Here is a 5,453-nt window from a genome sequence, read left to right on the forward strand (position 1 = left end):
CTGCCTCTGGATCTGGGGAAACAGAGGGTGACCGTGGGGATGAAGAAAGAAAGAGGGAGTGATACAGGAAGCTGAGGGTGAGGGACCAGCTTGCCAGCCGAGCTGCCCAGCGACGAGAGAGCACCTGGACAGGGAGAAGGATGAATGATTTCCAGAATATTTAGCTCGTTCAGATCTGGGGGTGGGAGAATATGGAATCTAGAGGAGAAATCAGAAAGAACAGATGAACCCTAAAAATAGCTTCCCGGAGGGCTTGGTGCCTGTTTCCAGCTCCGTCAGAAGGGCTGGTGGGTTTGAACAGTGAGTCAGACGGCAGGGAGGGACGGCAGGCACCCTAGGCATGGGCACTGGTGAGGGCACAGCACGGGGGTCCCAGGAGAGCAGGGCTTCCTTCTGGCCCCCTGGCTGGGGTATGGGCCACACATCTTCAGTGGCCGCTTGGCCAGCAATGGGGGATCCTCAGAGTCCACCCAGCCCACCTGAGCCTTCCAGAGAGAGGGCGGCCAGCCTGAAGCTGAGGGTCATCAGCTGGTGATTCCTAATTGAGGTGGAAACCTATAGGGAGGCGAGGGGTCACCCATGTTGACTCCTCTGGTTCCTCAGTGAATGGGGACAGGGAGCCCAGGATGCAACCTCTCACCCTGCCCACCCTCTCCAGCCAGCTGGAGGTGGCAGAGAGAGGCAGTAGGGGCGCAGCGGCCTGTGGAGCCCCCCACAACACTGCTCCCCATTAAAGCCTCCCCTGGTAAGCTTGCATCCCCACGCCCGCATGGCAAGTACAGACCCATCCACCACCAGCCTCGCTTCAACTCCATTGTGTATATGTGGCAGGGGGCAGGGGGAGTGAGACTTCTGTTATTGTGGTAAATTAGACATAACAAAATTTACCTTTTGACCATTTTTCAGTGGACCATTCAGTGGCTTTAAGTACCTCTACCATGTTATGCAGCATCACCACCATCCATCTTGAGAACTTTTTCATCTTCCCAAAAGGAAACTCTGTCTCCATGAAGCACTAACTCCCCTTTCCCTCTGCCCACAGCCTCCAGTGACCTCTAATCTATTTTTTGTCTCCATGAATATGCCTATTCTAGTAAATTCATTACCTCATGTATTACCTCATGTAGGTGGAATCATACCGTCTCCGTCCTTTTGTGTCTGACTTACTTCACTGAGAACGTCTTTGAGGGTCAACCACATGCAAGCCTGGGTCAGAATTCCCTCACTTCACCCTTGGAAAGGAGGGTTTGTTCAACCACCACCAATTTCACGGGCACTCACCTTCTACCACCACAGCCCTGCTGACTGAGAACGCGCATATGGCAAAAAGTTACCTTGAATTCAGCCCATGCTTTGAAGTTATTTTTTCTAACTGCAAAAGCACCGAGGAGCCTTTATGTGTATGTCGCAGCTCCTGCATGTATAAGACAGGTGGGCTGGGGAAAAGGTAGGTTCTCAGGCTCTGGGACTGACCCCCGGAGCTGCACCCCACAGCTGAGATCCGCTGGTTGGCCTCTCATGCCCACTGCCCCATGTTGTTCTCCAGGGTCCCTGTGGACATGTCTCCCAGCTCCCCACTTCACGTCAGGAGGGGAGAGCACCCATTAGGCTGTCCCCCTCTAGGCAACCACGCTGAAAGTGTCCAGAATAACAAATGCCAAATGACAGCCTTTGGCATTTTCAAAGCTCATCTTCACTGGTTCTATCAGTAACTACCCCCGTCCCACCCTGTTCCCTGGCAGAGCTGCAGGGGCAGCCAAACCAACCCATCTTCCCTTTGAACAGCACGCTCACCCTGCATGCCACTCGCCACTAACCCTGCACCCTTGGGCCCCACCCTGGCCCATCTCAGAGGGAATCAGGAGTGCCTAGGGACACCTAAATGGTTTATTCAATGTGCAGGGACAGCGGAGGCCACATTGCATGCCAGGCTGGGATCCAGAATCCAAGCCAACCTGAACCCTGTGTCTGCCTCTGCAGTCAAGGGAGCCTCCTTCCACACCCACCCCATCTCTTTCCTCCTCCTCCCATCCCTGAGAAGTCTGGAACTCCACAAATCAGCCAGCTCTGGAAAGCCAGGGGAGGGGGAGGAGACAGTGAGTTGCCATGGTGATGGCAGCCAATGAGTGGCCCTCTACTGCCAGGGAGGGAGCCTCTGTGAGACTGACTGATAAAAACGTGGGTCTGGGACAAGAGAGTGGGGGACAGAGCATCCCCACCTGAGAGCAGAGACCAAGATGGGGGAGGGAAGTGGGAAGAGCTGCCCACTTCTAGAATTAGCCACCTACCATTTAAGGACTAACCTGTGATGGAATAAATAAATACATTTATAATGATGCATGGGCCCCCCCAATTCCAGAAATTTTCAGCTTCCCCAACTGAAACTCTGTGTGCATTAAGCAAGAACTCCCCTTTCCCTATTCTCACCACCCCTAGTATTACATAATCAATAAATCTTACAGTAGCCCTGTGAGAAAGGGACTCACAAAAAAGGGACCCCACTTATAAAAGAAACAGAGTCAGGTAGGAGAGGTAACCTGGCTGGTGAGAGTGGAGCGGGCTGGATTCAAATCATGGGAGGGGGAGTAATACTGGGGAGAGGGACAGGGGAGCCCCGTCCCTGGAGCCTTACTGGAAGGGAGAGAGCCAGGGCTGCTTCCCTGAGCCCCCAGAAGGCAGTATGGTGATGCGACAAGGAGAGAAACACGGTGTTGTAAGGAAATGTGCCCAGCATCAAGTCCAAAACATACAAAGGGTGGTGAGAGAAATCAGCAAGGTCAAGGCTGTGGCTCAGGGGGATGGGTGGTGACCAGGGAACAGATGGAGGGGAGGGGAGATGGGCTGCTCCTCACACCTCAGTCCAAGCTGAGAAGGGAGGACGAGCAGCAGCCGTCCCTGGACCTGCCAGGTCAGCTGTGAATTGGGACAGCGACTGTGATCCATCCACTGAAATGCAGCAGCCAGATGTTGGTCAAAGGGACTTGGGATCACGGTGGGCAGACCTGAGACTTCACTCTGCTGATGACACCTTCCATGGTGGCGATGGCGACAGACCACTGGGATTGACTTGGAGAAGGGGGTGTTGTCTGGGATCGGGGACTCGGTGGAGGAGGTGAAGGTGGTATATGTGGCCACTCCTTGAATCCGCCCATGCTGCCGGGCTGCACCCAGGGGACCCCTTCATGTGCCATTCCCAAGGGTGAAAACATGACTATCTAACATGTGGGGATGGACTCCGCATCCTCCGTCATTTGGAAGTGTTAAAAGAAGCCGCACAGATGATTGATTATCCAGCAGCCACGTGTCCAAGGGCAGTCCTGCTCAGTGACTCATTGGTAACCCACACTGCTAGCCCCAGAGGCACAAAAGAGCATGTCCAGTCCCCAAAGGCGCCCTGTCTGTTGCAGATGTGGTTCTACTATTGAGCCAACAGTGCAGTTGCCTTGGGGAGCCTCAAAAAGCCTCCAGTCTCTTTCCAAACCTCATACAGGAATTCAGAATATCTGATCACAACATGCATATCTGCATTACTCACATCAATGCAGTTTTTAAAAAACCATGTAATATAAATGGGCATTTATTTTCTGCTCTTGTTTTAAGTGGAGACTAAAGTTGGGGGATTTGTTTTTGCAGAATGCGTTGAGCTGAATATTGTCAGATATTTACTTAAAACAAATCCAAAGGTGTGTACTGTGTGATGTGTTTTAACTGTGAACACTGTTGTTTTACTGGACGAGCAGCTATCCTGACTCGGGCATTCATGGTTTTAGAATTTTTTCCATCGACTGGAAGGCAAAGGAACTCAGCCAGTTTGAATGTAGGCAATGCTGGATTGCCAGAGCTGTTTGTTTATGCTGACAGTTTTCTGTAAACTAAACTCTAATGGAGGTTAATGCTTCGAACAATGTATGATGTTTTAAAAAAAATAGCCATCGAGTGAGCTAAAACCTGGGTGTCACTCAGCAGAGTGCCTGACAAAATATGTGCTCAATAAACGTTAGATATTATTATGATTGTCACTAGATACAAAGCAGATTACCCATGAGTTTGTAAGTAACAACAGCCCGTTTCAAACTTGTTAACAAAAAATATAATTTGTATTAGAACTTGATACTAAATACGCAGACACACATGCCGTTAGAAAATGGGCAAAAAACATGAAAAGACATTTATCAGTTAGGACATACAGACAACAAACATAACATGAACAATGTTCAACATTGCTAGCAACAGAAGAAATGCAATTTAAGACCACCGTGCGATATCAGTCTATTCCTATTAGAACAGCTAAAATAAGAAATGACAAACCAAATGCTGGGGAGCATGCAGAGAAACTGGAACTCTCATACATAGCTGGTGTGAGTGCAAATGGTACAGTCACTCCAGAAAATAGTCAGTTTCTTAAAAAAAAAAAAAAAAAAAAAAAAAAAAAACAAAACATACACTCACCATAATTGCACTCCTGGCATTGTTCCCAGAGAAATGAATACATGTTCACACAAAAACCCATACACAAGTGCTCACAGCAGCTTTATTTATAATAGCCCCAAACTGGAAACAATCGTAATGTCCCCACGGGTGAACAGTTAAACAAACCCTGGTCCATCCCTGCCTGGGATATTAGTCATCAATAACAGTGATCGGACCAGGGATACACCACAGCAACTTGGATGGATGGATCTCAAAGGAATGACACTGAGGGGAAAAAGCCGGTCTCAAAAAGTCATCAACTGTGTGATTCCACTTACAGAATATTCTCAAAATGAAGGAATTATAAAGATGAAAAACAGATTGCTATTTGCCAGGAATTAGGAGCGGCCAGAGCAGGGATGACTGTACATAGAGGTAGCAGTAAGGGCATTATGGGCCGCACAGTTCTATTTCTTGACTGCACAAACCCATACATGTGATAAAACAACACACATAACTAACATCAATGTCCGCCATGATCGTTTACCAGAGTTGTGTAAATTGTAACCATGGGTAAAACAGTGATGGGGGGAGTTCCCATTGTGGAGCAGCAGAAATGAATCTGACTAGGATCCATGAGGATGTGGGTTCGATTCCTGGCCTTGTTCAGCGGGTCAGGGATCCGGCGTCACCATGAGCTGTGGTGTAGGTTGCAGATGGGGCTCAGATCCACGTTGCTGTGGCTGTGATGTAGGCCAGCAGCCGCAGCTCTAAGTTGACCCCTAGCCTGGGAACCTCCATATGCCAAGGGTGTGGCCCTGAAAAGAAAAATAAAAGAAACAGTGATGGGTACATAGTCTTCTCCGTCCTATCTTTGCAACTTCCTCTGGATCTATGATTATTCTAAAGCAAAAAGTTTGTTTTTAAGGCAGAGTGAGGGTCAGGGGTATTTCATGGAGCCCAAAACAAAGAGCGCAACACCTCTTCCCAAGAAACAAAACTCAGGAAAGCAATCACAAATCCATCTCTGGCTCCATCCCTCT

This window comes from Sus scrofa, chromosome 14 (assembly GCF_000003025.6).
Source record: "Sus scrofa isolate TJ Tabasco breed Duroc chromosome 14, Sscrofa11.1, whole genome shotgun sequence".
Classification (NCBI taxonomy): domain Eukaryota; kingdom Metazoa; phylum Chordata; class Mammalia; order Artiodactyla; family Suidae; genus Sus; species Sus scrofa.